The sequence below is a fragment of the Haliaeetus albicilla genome, chromosome 24 (genome assembly GCF_947461875.1).
Source record: "Haliaeetus albicilla chromosome 24, bHalAlb1.1, whole genome shotgun sequence".
NCBI lineage: Eukaryota > Metazoa > Chordata > Aves > Accipitriformes > Accipitridae > Haliaeetus > Haliaeetus albicilla.
In genome coordinates, this window is record NC_091506.1 from 15,605,271 (window position 1) to 15,618,595 (window position 13,325).

General features: G+C 43.8%; 1 long non-coding RNA gene across 2 annotated transcripts; it reads right to left on the reverse strand.

Moving 5' to 3' along the window:
* Window positions 1-530: 530 nt before the first annotated feature.
* LOC138690894 (uncharacterized) lies at window positions 531-13,178 on the reverse strand. 2 transcript variants are annotated; one of them, XR_011329698.1, is made up of 3 exons: window positions 12,980-13,178; window positions 2,342-2,551; window positions 531-1,572 (listed from the first exon to the last, which is right to left on the reverse strand). It is a non-coding gene; the product is annotated as an uncharacterized lncRNA (long non-coding RNA). The 2 variants fall into 2 exon arrangements; XR_011329697.1 differs by lacking the exon at window positions 12,980-13,178 and having other exon boundaries at window positions 2,342-3,439.
* Window positions 13,179-13,325: the final 147 nt, after the last annotated feature.

A 13,325-nucleotide genomic window follows, 5' to 3' on the forward strand; every position in this document is an offset into this window, starting at 1 on the left:
TGTGTCATTAAAAGTAGGTTTAATGACTGTAAGAAAATGTGTGAGAGATGTTTTCCACATGGTAAATCTATCACGCTCCTTATTTCTCTAATTGCTACCATTCAAAGTAATTTATCTTCCTGTTGTTACTATCACATAAACTGTTTAAGAAAGCATAAAAAGGAAAATGTCTCCTAGGCCTCACTCCCAGAAATGCTTATAAGCAACTTTACTGAAGTGAGGAACCATTTTCTGGATTGGGCTCTTAGAGAGCAATATGCTTTTGAGTGCGTTTCTAAAACATAATATTCTTGTGTGACCCTGTGTAATTGCATAGAAAATTACATTTTGTTTATGTACTTTACTGACCAAAAGCCATAAGGTGTGAAATTCTCTGCACAGTCAGCTCCTTTTTCAGCTGCCTGGTAAGTGGTTCCCCGTTTCCATTATGTTCACTTTTTTTAGAAAAGGAACTTTTGTTGAACAGGAATTTCTTACCTCATAGAACTCCCTGGACCAGCTCACGGCGCACACAGCAGGAGAATAAAAGGTAAGTAAGTATGCATTTTACTTCGGTTATTTAAAAACACACAGTCTCTTAGTTTTAAGCTCTGTTTCTTTACCTATAAATTAGTTTTCTTGGTAAGAGAGTACTATGTACTAACATAGGATATTAAGTTTCACTTTTAACTACAGCTAAATATACATTTACTGTGTATTCTACTTACAACTACTTAGCTTTGAGTCGCAATACTATAAATTGAGTAGCAGTTGCTTCTATCTTCTTTCTAGACCTGCACAATTTTTCAGAATGGTCTTGTTCTGTATTCTGGCAGTGCCCCTATTAGGGGACTCTCCATCCCACTCCATTGGAAACACACATTTTTTATTCTATTTTCAGCATTAATCACTTCCTCCTTTAAAGCCAGGTCCTGCCTCCGTGCGCGGTGAAGGGGACAGTACGTGCCAACGTGTCGTAGTAAGGACATGGAGGAGGACGGCAGTGGACTTGGGAAACTGTAAAAGGCTCCTGAGCCCCATTTTCTGCAAGATTGTTTTCAGCCAGGAGTCCCCTCTTTCCTCTGTACAAAGGGGCTGGGAGGGCCCCAGGGGAAGGGGCAGGACCAGGGTGTTTGTGTCTGCTGGGCACCTCCGGGGAGCAGCTCTGCCTGCAGGAACGTCTCACCTCAAGTTGAAGTTTGAGCTCATACAGTCAAGAGCTCCTCCAGCCCCACAGGAGAGAGCCTGAATAAGGGTCAACCTCTTCTGCGCTTGCGGTTTCTTCCGAAGGGAGCCCGTTTGTTCGCTCCAGACTTAAGCCAAAGTAGCTCGAGGTTTGAGCAAGCAAAAGTATAAGCAGTGGGGGACATTCAGGGGATGAAGCCACGTGTTGGCTTGCATTTCAAGCCAACGTGTCAGTTCAGACACACTCTTGAGAGCCCCAAAAAGCTCCGTGCCGGCACAGGTTGGATGAAGCCAATTGCAGAACACCTTCTGCATCTCCCGGTTGTTCACACTGTGCTCCAGGCCCAGGATTTGATCCTGGAAGAGCCGCGCTAATTATGCACGCTGCGTCCTGCCCTGTGCCGAAACCTGTCAGAAAGGACAAACAGAGCGTCAAAGAACAGCCTGACTGTATTTCACCTGTTGATATTGCTTCTCCCAAACACGAAACTTTTCATAACTAATGTATTAAATCATTCTAAATAAAGCCAGGTCAGCTCTAAATAAGTGATACATTTCCCATTATGAAGTCAGTGGGAGCCCTGCGTGTCGCCAGGGCATGATTTGACCCACGTATGAAAAGGACAGCTGAGGGGGGGCTGCTGTACAGATTTTCCTCCTGTGACATTAGAGTGACGTCATTTCATGCTCCTAACTTTTCAAACAAGACGCCTCTTTTTCAAACGCACCTTCTCAAACAAGAGGCAACCTCTGCCTTCACCAGGAGTAGCCCACGACACGTCACTACAGATTTGGTACGGCCTGGAGGCACTGATGCAGCAGGAGCCCTGGTGAGAAGCCCACCCTTGACGGATGCAATTGCAGAATCAAGGACTGATTTTGTTTGGGTTTACATTCCTTCCACTCCTTGCTCTTCAAAATTACTTTCTTCCAAATGAGACTATTCTAAAACCAGATCACCACAGATGCAGGGGAAGAGCAGGCAAAATGCCAGCGCATCCTCAAGACAATGCACGTACCCCTTTGAAATGTGCGCTCGAATTTGCGTTACCGATCGTTATACCATATATTCCCATGTAGCTACAAGTCTCAGGACAAATCCAGGAACTTTGAACCCCTGCAGTTTCTAACGGAGGCGACTGTCCAACTTGAAGAAGGCTGTGCTTTTGGTACTCACCCCAGCGAGGCCAGGAGACAGCAGATGTTCTGGCAGCTGCAGGCTGCCTTGCGCTCGGGGAGCCGGGGCTGGAGGAGAGCAGCCAGCTCCCTCCAGATGGAGCAGACAGTGCAGAGGCGAGTGGGAGGCTGCACAAAGAAGTCAGATAGCTCCAGATAGTGAAGGACTGATGATGTGTGGCTCCACATCACCGAACCAACTTGCGAGAGGCTGCACGAGAGAAATAAGCATCAATCCGCAGTTAACCTGAGTTCAGTAAGAAGACTTCTTGTCGTGGGAAAATCGATAGAGAGGAAATATCTGTGCAGAATGCATGACAATGCAGCACGGTAACTATTTTTTATTTGAATGTAATTTGGACAAATGCATTACTCATAAGTGAGTTATCCAGGGCTTGCCAAATATGTGGCTAAACAGTTATTATAGAAAATTACACCATCATCTAAACACCTCTGTTTTGGCTCTTAGTCATCTTCTTTTGCAATAAGGTTTTTTTTCTTGATTATTGTTGTCTAATATAGCTGTATTTACTGCTTTGGTTACCATAGAAATAAATAATATCATGAACAACAACATGCATACAAGCAAATAAGAGCATTTCACGAGAACACCTTTGTTAATGAAGACCTATACGGTTGGGTAGCTCTTAACATAGTTCTCAAGTCTATTGATTTGTGTCCTCATATGCATTTTATTATGGGCTTTATATTTCATTTTAAACTTCCACAAATAAAGGAAAACAGCTGAAGTACTTTTTTTTTTTAAATGGCCAGATTTTGGTTAGAGGTTAACATAGGGCAAAAAAGAACACAGATCTGCCCTGGAGCTCTTACAGTTTTCTTTTGTTTTGTTTTGTTTTGTTTTGTTTTGTTTTAATAAAAAGATCCTTATTACAATCCACTTAGGGTCACAGAAATGCGGTCACTATGGACTAGCTGTATTCCTCGTGCATAACTCTCCTGCCCCCTGTACTTTCTCCAGTCTTAGATCAATCACAAGTGTGAAGGTGGGATTGTTGTCAGTCATGATAAGGGTGTGCATTAAGGGACTAATCCAAACTTTACTGAAGTGAACTGAAAGGCTATTGATTAAAAGTAAGTTTCTGATTGCACTCCACTTGCTTCTTTCTGGAGCAAATGCATACATTTACAGGAGCATGGGGCCAAGCCATTTCCTCTATATAGCAGAATTTGAGCTAAATGTAATTCAGGTGAACCAACTGGCTGACTTTTTGAGTGCTTTGTGATAAGAAAATACATCTTAGGTTTCATTACTGAAGTTCATTTACAATGTATTTTGTGTATAGTAGTCCTGACTGTGTTTCTAGGTCAGCACTCTACTCCTACCAACTCTTAATGCAGTCTCTTATTATAGCGTCTGTACATTACGGTCACTTATCTCACAGTATTTGTTATGATTGAATAAGTATTGTTCAGTCCATAGGTTAGTTTACTATTGCTATAGATAGATTTCCTATTGCCTCAGGGAGTTACATGCATTATATTTAAAGAGTCCGTTTTCTAAAACAAAATAAATTCTGACCAATCTTTCAGTTGGGGTTACTACAGGAAAAAGAAGAGGTAAAAAACTCCCCATAAAAACTAACTCCCAGGGCTGTCCAGGCAGCCAGTTTCTAGAGGATTTGTTCCAATTCTGATGCCATTCACCATGTCAGAGTTATTCTCACTGAAGTTAAACAACCAGTCTCCGTATCTGAAAGCTGAAGGTTGTAAATCTCCCTTGTGAATGTTGCCTATGACAGGGAAGGAAAGACTTGCATAATTACCACTTGTACTTCCTCGGAGAACATGAGCTCAAGTCTAAAGCAAGGAGTTTGGTCAATAAAACATCAAGGTCTGAAAACTACAGGAAAAGACCTGTCCGGCTCATATGATAAGGATTTTTTTCTTGGTTACAAGAACATGAATATTTCAGCGGAAGCCTCTTCTTCAGACCTGAGTACTGTGCAGGTATTCTTAATTTTTCTTCAAGATTACCATCAGTTATTGCAATTCATGGGTAGATTTATTGAAATATCTCACAATCTTCCTTCTATGTGAAGCATAGTGCACTGGATATAGTCAGTCTGCTAAAATACAGAGAACTGTTTACTAATCTGACTATAAATGTTATTATATTCATTAGTGTCTTTGAAAGAGGTTAAGAATTTAAAATCAGCGAACAGGAGTAGCACCCTGCTTCCATGAGTAACGCTACTCGAGTCAGAAGGAATTACTCTTAGTTCTTCTCAAGTGAGTAAGGGATATCAGTGCTTGGTATTTTTGGCTATAATTGGCCAGATGATAACTTATAGAAGAATACAACTACTCACGTGAGCAAATTTTTCCAGGACTTAGATCCTGAAATCAATTATAAATACTTTGGGGTAATATGAATGCTGATGGTGATACTGATAGCTTTTCATAGCAATCCTCGTCCACATCTGTTCTCGAATACATCGCAGGGAGTGATTTCGCTTAAAATGTTTATGCCTTGCTGCTATTCTGTTTGCTCTTCTCCATTGCAGCCATAGGGGCGTACAGGACTGATTTTTCTACTTCTGCAGTGCTCTACACATTTTTTTAGCTCTAAATTCCCTCACGCAGAAGTGCCAGATGCAGTCTTTGAAAACTTGTTTTTGAAGGAATCCTATGATTCTCCGTCCGCTTTGCCATCTTCTCTGGGGGTGCACAGAGGACTTTGCACGAGGCAGGCAGCACCGAAGGTAAGACAGTCTGAAATTAAACACATGCTTCAGACTTGGATTACCTGTGGGTCCTATTCTGTGCAATAGGAAAATGCTCTCCTTCCTTTGCTTGCTGTGGGATTTGAATATAATCAGCATCTTGCACGACAGAGACTGAAATATAGAAAACCTTATAAAATTTTCTAATATACATTAGGTTGCCACCATTAGTGTCTCAAAGAATCAGGCAAATCAGGAAATATTAAAATAGGTTGTTTAGAAGTGCTGTTTATTCAGAGTTCACTTGCCTAATCAGATTGGCTCAATGATTGTTTTTCCTTCTCACTTTTGAAATTCCAAATACAAATTGTGATGCAGGCACGTTTGTTAAACTCTGAGTGATTAGTGAGCGATTGCACTGAAGGGGCATTTTCTGCAACTGATTTGTTGGACCTTGACACCATAGCGAGTTCTGAGAAGAATTTAGATTACTTAGCAACACAGACATTAAACTGCTGTCTGAAAATAAAGAAAATGAGATACTTGAATTGAGTAATTCATATGAAAGGAATGGTGCCTCGATGTGTGATAGCCTAGTACTTTCAGGAGGGTCAAACACCAGAGGGATGGGACAAATTTTAAAAAATCAGATGTTTTTATTTTGCTAAATTTCTTCCTATTTGCATATTCAAAACATTTCAAAGTTGCTGCCTTAAGCCATGTTACAAACAAAATGGCAATTGAAAAGATAGTTTTGATGTTACACACATCCTACTTGCACCGCAGGAATGAAGATGAAAAGGACACTTCTTTTGAGTGCCACATCTTAGTGCAGTTTTGTAATTATGCTACACAGACAATATTAACAATTCTTATTAAATACAGGATATCATCTTAAAATGAATACCAGATTTTTAGGAAGGAATATTTTTTAAAAATATTTTTAAAAATCTGATTTAACTTTGAATTAGCTTTCAAAATCCAGTCCAGATATATGTAAAGAATATAAAATGTAAATATATTTTCTAAAGTACTACAGTATGTGAAATTTATAAATCATTACATACTTTGCTAATGCAGCTGAGTGAAGCTTAGTCTCAGATCAGATAGAATCTTTTAGATAAATCATTTATGACTAGATGACTTCTTATCCAAAAGTCAAATATGTGATCATTTACAGAGGTCACTGGCTGTATTCTGCTGTGTGTTCCATAATCAGCTGAAATAAACCCCAGGAGTCCCTCCTGATTGTATACTCACAGGGTCACAGTATAATAAAATACTGCTCAAATTGTATTTCAGACAAGGAATGCTTTCCCCAAAACTATTCTAGTCAGGGATAGGACTGTCAATATTCATTCCAGTGCAATTGGCAAGTATAAAGTCCAGCATTTTGAAGGGGAGCACCCTGCCTACTTAGTGGCAAAAAGCCCTGCTGTGACACACATTTAACTATTTAAGTCACTTTTACAATGTATATTCTATACTCCTTTTTTCACAGAGTCAAGCTGGGACTTTTAACTAAGGTACCTTTTTGATAAAGAGGAGAGGTACAAAGAAAATACTGAAAAACTTGGCAATATTTTCCTAAGGAACACAAGCTGGTGCTGTGGGATAGTGAAGAAATACTATCAGCTTCTATGAGGATATCCTCATGATATCCTACTCATGATAATGCAGCCCTTCACAATAACTTCATTATTGTCAAAAAAAAAAAAAAAAGTCACAGAATGATGGAACTGCATGGAAATGCACTTCTGCTTGAAAAGCAGGTAGGGTATTAGCCTTTGACATTTCCATCATTCCGTAGAAATACATGCAACTGACCATGAAAACACAATAGATGTTACCCTGTAAGCCTCAGACGTTCTGGAAGGAAGTGTTTTATGAAAATATTAGCAAAACAGATGATTAAATAAAGAAAAGTTGCTAAATCGGCAACCCGCAATAAAGACAATTAGCTAAACTAGCGTGCAATGACTATTATCAAGCAATTAAGTGGCTACTTCTGTAGCTGTTCCTTTGCTTGGCTGCTTTGTTAAAAGTGATATCATGGAGTCACCACTATGCTTTGAATTATAGGTTATTACTGACTGTTTCGGTGGAAGAAATGCTGTGACCAGGACAGATGCCAGTGAGGCAGGGCTGGGCAATTACCATGGCTGTTCAAAGCAGCCCAGTAGGCAGTAATGAGTACCTGTCATGCTCTCCCAGAAGCAAAAATACAGCTACTCAACAAAAAAGCTTACAGTGTCCTGTACTATTATAAAGAACAGAAGATCATCTCCCATCTCCGTGGGATTGTCAACTCCAGTAGCACAGTAAGCTGCTCGGACGGTTTTTCTCTGCCTTCGAATGAAGAAGCGGAACAAGAGGAGTCACTTGACGGACTCTGATACCAGAACTCAGGTAGGTTGGAGCGCAGCAGAGGCCCCACTGCAGAAGCCCTCATCCACTTCCTTGCCAGGTCCTGCCTGGAAGCACAGTACACTTCCCACCACAATGGTCCTTGTTTCTTCCAAGATTATACTATGAACATTTTTTGTCAGGTCACTCTGCAAAAAGTGACAGTCTACAAGCTCTAAACAGCAGAAGAGAATGAAAGGTGGTCCACGATAAATCAATTTCCAACTTTTCAAGGCTGGGTTAGTGATTTTAGCAGGGGAAGCACTTGCTGTATGTGCCAGGTCTACACATGTGGCCACCACACCTATTCTGTATAGAATCTTAATACATACTATTTAACCCGGTCCCATGGCTGTGCTATCAGTGTATCCTTGTGTTATTCACTGCGGGCAAACATTGGCGCTGTCAGTGCCGTTTTCAAAATGCTTCACAATTTTCATTTAAATTGAGGAAAATAATGCAGAGCTAAAATGGTACCTTCATCATTCCATGAAAAAATAAAGACAATAGTATCACCGGATTAACGAGTCACAAGGTTTGCCTAATCAAATACTTGAGAAATGAAGAGTTCAAAATTAATCTAAACCTTAAATAACTTTGTAAAATGAGTTGTCAAACAGTGACGTATTCTAAATAAACTGGGAAGAATCAAGGTCAATTCACAGACTATTATGGCGCTTGAAAGATAGGGTTAAATTTATCAGATGTGTTGCTCATGGTGCATAGATTGATAGCTATGTTCAGAATTGTATTGGCTTTAAGAAGTCATGGACAAATATACATTGGCTTAGCTGTTATGACATATCTTTAGTCCTAAGGAAATGGTGAATTAGCTAAGTAGTCTTTAAGATAAGTGTCATATAAGGGTTAACCAAACTCCCTCCTCTCACTCTTAAACACACCTTACTGATGACGTGTGTGTGTATATTTTAAAGAAATGCTTGGTGACATTTCAGGTGAGAGCTTCAGACGGCATCCACCTACATTCCTCCTTGAGCTATGCAGACTTTGAGAACCTAATATTGCTACAATTATAAACTTGAGCCTAATCTTCTAACCTTCTCGGAGGTAAGTAGTGCTATTCAGGAGTGGATGTGGCCCCAGGCAACCACACATGGTCGTGACCATGTCAGGAGTGGGTGTCAGACTGGTCCATGCTCATGGGAAGTCTGTGGTGCCCTTTCCTCTCTTCCCCTTCCTGCCCATTCATGGTCTGCTGGTTTGCCATCAGTAAGATCTCCTGAGAGTCCTGGTTACCCGTGGGTCACGAGTATGGCACAGCAATCACACCAACACCACAAAAATATGCCAGGCAGAAAATGGGATGAAAAAATTTCCTAACGTAGGCGTACCATCTTATACGGTCCAAGGAGGACGGTGAAACGAGTGTGGTGATGTACCACCCAGCACCATCTGCACAGCCCCAAACCACATCTCAGGCTGCCTGGGGTACGTTAGCAGTGTAAACGGAGCGCAATGGCAGTCTGCTGATAGGGGTGTCTGTTTAAAGAGCAGAGATTATCCCGGCAGCATCCCTCACCTCTATAGCTGATGCTGGGCTGCTTCTGCCCTCTCTTTGCTGCTGTGCTTGGGAACCTGAAGCACAGCCACAAGGCAGAGACCTGCGTGTGAGAACGGGGCTTCTAAAGGGCTGTTACACGTGCGTGGTACAGGTGGGCTGTGGAAAAGAGCCTCGTCCTGTCCTTGCCCCATCGTCTCCTGTGCAGACCTTCTCTGCAGCTACGGCCTTCCGTGCCTCAACTGTTCCGCAGCTCTCTTCGGAAGAACCAGGAGACTGTGCTGGGCTGTAGTCGGTGTGACAAAGCTCCCTGCCTGGTCATCTCTGGAAAATGAACTCTCTGTGTGCCTCTGTGTGTGTGTATTGGGGAGAGTTATGTTCAGACCACTCAGAAGAAACATATAAGAGCTCTCCAGAGTTTATGGGAGGTGCCTTTGGCCTCAGTGAAAGAAGGAACTGGTAGCATTAGGAGAGGGAAAGTACTCTGTTGTTAAGGAGTGGTGGTGGGATTGTTTATTTTTCCTCCCATAAACGTTTTTTTTTAAGGTCCTAATGGAAACAAAGCAAAGTATTATTCCTCTAAAAGCACTATTCTTTAAGTAAACCAGACTCACTACTTGAAACATTCCAATGACATATGGTGGCAGCAGGGCAATGGCCGCGATGTGGACGGGAGAGGTATGACCGAGATAAAGACCCACAGCTTGTAGGCAAAGGCACAAGGTGTGAGGAGAGGGACACCCGGCCCGGAGAGAGGCAGAACAGAGGAGAAAACAGCAAACGCTTCTGGGGGTATAAAGTTAGCCCTTTGACAATTACCTTCAACAACCTTGCTGTTCCAGAGATAAAACTAAAATATGTCAGAAGCTCCCCTTTCACGGTCTCTATTACTACGGACAGCAGAGCTCTAGGCAGCTTTCCATGTCCTGTTGGCTGGGGGGTCATGTCCTCCTTGAACACCTCCTTCAGGCACCTGTGTTAGCATCAGCACCCGCACCTGCAGCTCACTGAGCTCAGGGTGCCAGAGCCAGGGCTGGGCACAAGCAGCTGCCTGTGGCACCAGTCTCCCAGAACAGTAAAATAATCATCACTGTGGGGCACCAAAATGCAGCCTTCCCTGCTCTTGCGAGAAGGCACTTTTTGACCAGCTTCCACCTGGCTGAGCTCACAGCAGTCGAGCCCCATGCTCCAACATACATGGCACCTGGTTGGCATCCTGGTTCAACAGCTTTTAGAGTTACTTCTCATTTTTGTAAAGAATTTTCTCATATCTTTATTTTCCTCCATGACCCAGCAGAATTCTGCAGTGGCAGCAAGGTTTAGTAGACCTCAGTAGGAGGGAATGAAAAGAATCCACCTGTGTGTTGCACATTAAAACTGAAAAGCGAGTCCACAACTGTCTTTCTCCAGCTAATAATGCAACTGCTGAGTGTTTTGAGGGGCCTATTTGTTATGCAGTACATTACTAGTAATAACAAATTGGTATAGTTATCATCAATTCAAATATAAAATGGTGTATTTTTTTCTACAGACTTTGCAGGTTTGTAGACTGCTGTATTTACCAGAATCTGTGACGCTTCATTACCCTGTAAACTTTCCTCTGTTGCCTGCTGCCTCTTATTTGCATCTCACTGCATCTAAAGTATGTCTTCACCTGGTAAAGATGAATGCTAATCTAGACTCTATTTCTTCCTCTCTAGTGCTTATTGCTGCTCCCAAATATCCTGGCTTCTTTCAACATCATGAATTTGGGATTTGAGGGAGGAGAAGGGGACAGGGCAGGGGGACATGACGGACATCCATACTCTTTGTCTTCTAGTCTCTTAACTTGTCAAAGTTTCTTCAGCAGTTAGGCAAGATAGAAATATAAAACGATTATTTAAACAGAGAGTTTCCCAGCCTTTCTTGCCTCTAGTGGCTAAGGATATAGGAAAGTAACAATTATTGCAAGATTTGGCATAAAATCACCATCTCTGGCATTTCTTTTGTAGTTTAGCCATATTTTGGATGCCAGGGTGGTCTGCAGAAGAAAGCAACAGCACATTTTAGGAAAGCAAGCGGCCTTAGGAAAGTGCTTGTATGATTTCAAGGCAGTTACATCCAAGTCCCTTGGAGCTTGAAATAAAAAGTCATCCCTGGAATAGATGTCCTGGTGGGCAGAAGGCAGGTTACATGTTCAAAATAACATGACATACTTGCTCTGTCTGTTGGTCATTATGGTACTTTGTATGGCCCTCACCTAAAAAAGCATATATGCAGGTACACGAGGCATAGAAATACCAAAGCAGCTGCAGATGGGCTATGCCTTCATAAAGGTTCAGGGCAATATGCGTAATAGTCCCTATATTATATATATTCAAATGCCACGAAGAACTAAAAAGAGAGGAAAATACCTTCTTCCCTTGAAAGTTCTGCTCCCCAAATGGGTTCTTCATGGTGGACAACCATGCCTATCGGCCTCTGACTGCATATTTGCCATTGGCCAAGGTGTAAAGATATAAATCACACAGCGCTACACATTAAAGTGAACACATGCGTGCAGTATTTCGATGTGGCCACTCCTTTGTTAAAATGCACTACTCTGCACGAAAATGGCAGAAACACATCTAAAAGACCAGAAAAAATCTGTCTTCCAGAGCATTGCAGAGCTATAGCAGACCTTCATCTCTAAAATCTTGCAGTGTTGCTGTTTGGGGTTTGGCTGTTTGGACATTCAACAATATCTTTGCACTTCCTATTACATTACTCTGAGCATTTTTATTTTTTTTTCCTCCAGAAAACACTTTGACGTAGGCAGTAAAGCACACCGGATCAACTGTCCGGTTAACTTAAGAGCCTCATCGCCAAGAAACCTGGAAAACAAAAGCTTGGGCGGCACGAATGCCTGTAACAGTGTCAATACTTCTCCCTCCTGCCCTTTCTAGCTTCACCCAGCTGTTTTAAATAGCGAGGAGAAATTAAAATTCTTAAAGCCTTGCAGGATGTTTGGATTTCTGCCCTTTATTTCCACTTCTATGCGCCATAGCTTGAAAATTTGCCCGTGATTTATAAATTCCCTGTTCAGTTTTCTTTTTAAAAGCAATGACTAGGAATCCCGGCAACGAAAATGATCTGGTGTTGGCTTCGCCTATTGCCAAGCCGCTGCTAACAGCCCTGCCTGTATCAATTGTCCTGGGCTAGGCGTTCTCCTGTGCCCGATGACATTATGCAATTACATGATGCTAAACATCATTCGGGAATACAAATGCGAGAGGTAAACAGCTCGGGGCTCTTTATTAGTTTATTTCAGGCGATCTTTCTTGTTTTACTGCACGGCTCCTCCCCTTTTTACAGTTTTCTGCTATTCTTTACTAATTCTAGTGATTTGAGAAATGACCTTTAACCCACGCAGTTTGCAGACTCCTAAAGGGGATAATTGAAATGCCACAGTAAACCAAAGGCAATAAAATATTATTTACTAGGCATAAAACTAAGGTTGGTCTTCCTAAAAGGAACGAACCACCCCTTTATTCCTTCCCCCCCCGGTCCCCGGCCCTGGTGCTGCACCTAATTTATAAATTCCTCACCAGCCGTCCCGAGGAATGAACCGCAGCCCGGCCTGGGAGGATGCCTAATGGAAAGCCTCCTCGGATACTAGGGAGCAAATAAATCCGGCGGCACCGATGCTGCGGCCTCGGGCCCCGTCGGGGCAGGCAGGTGCCTGCGGGGGCGCACACGCAGGGTCCCGGGGCTGACCCGCCCGGCCCCGGGGGCGAGCTCCGGCGCTGCCTTGACGCCTTCCCCCGCTCCGTTAGGCACCTTTTCCCCGCCGTCCCGCTCCCCTCCCGGGCCGCCCCCTCCTCGGCGGCCCCTCCAGCGCGTCCCCCTTCCCCGGGAGGCGGCGGGCGCCGCCGGGCTCGGCGGGGAGCGGCGCCCCGGGGGGGGGGGGCTCGTAGGGTTAGGGGCCTGGAGGAGGGGAGCTCGCCTGGTGGGCGCTCGGGGCGAGAGCGTGGAGCCGTGGGTGATGCCGGAGGAGGGCTGCGCTTACCTGGCGGGCAGCGCCCCGGCGGGGCGGGCCGGCTCCCGGCCCCGGGGGGGGTGCGTCTGCAGCGGGGCTCAGGCCGGCCGGGATGTGGCTTTTTCCCCCCGCGTTGGGCTCCTGAAGGGATTTTTATTTGCGCTGGAACGGCTTTGAAGGAGCGAAGGCGTTTGGTGAGCGCGGAGCTGCTCTCGCAGCCGGTTTGGCTTTCCCGGGGCCGCTTTGATACGCGCCCCCTCCCCCCCGCGGACCCGCCGGCGAATACGGGGGAAATACGGCGGAGTTACGGCACGGCTGGGGGAACGCTCCCAGTTCCTGCACTTGGGTGCGTGAGATGCGAGAGGTGCAATAAAAA